Here is a 428-nt window from a genome sequence, read left to right as displayed (position 1 = left end):
GGTGAGGAGGCCGGGTGGGGGAGGAGGCGCGGACGGGCGGAAGCGGAGGGAGGGCGAGACCGCGTACAGCGCGCCCAGGTTCCCGCGGGGGGCGGGGCGGGGGCCACACCTTGGGGGGACGACGCGATTAGAAGCGGCGGCCCGGGGCGTGGGGGCGGGCAGGGGGGAGGGGCAATCCTCTTCCCTCCCCCCTCCCCCTCCCCGCCCAGAGCTCCTCCGGGGGGCTTTCCGGACGGCTCCAGGTGTGCATTTGGGGAGTGGAACTAAGAGGCCATAAAACCCGCCTCTTTCCTCCTTTGCGACGGCTTTTAATCTTGTCCACTGGGGAGGCCCTTCCTAGCAGCGCCCCACCTCTGCTCTTCACGGGGAACACCTCACTGAGCCCGCTCTTCTGCGGACGGACCCCCAGCCTCAGTTTCCCCTCCCTC

Source organism: Balaenoptera acutorostrata, chromosome 6, assembly GCF_949987535.1.
Source record: "Balaenoptera acutorostrata chromosome 6, mBalAcu1.1, whole genome shotgun sequence".
Taxonomy (NCBI): Eukaryota; Metazoa; Chordata; class Mammalia; order Artiodactyla; family Balaenopteridae; genus Balaenoptera; species Balaenoptera acutorostrata.
This window is presented reverse-complemented; position numbering follows the sequence as displayed.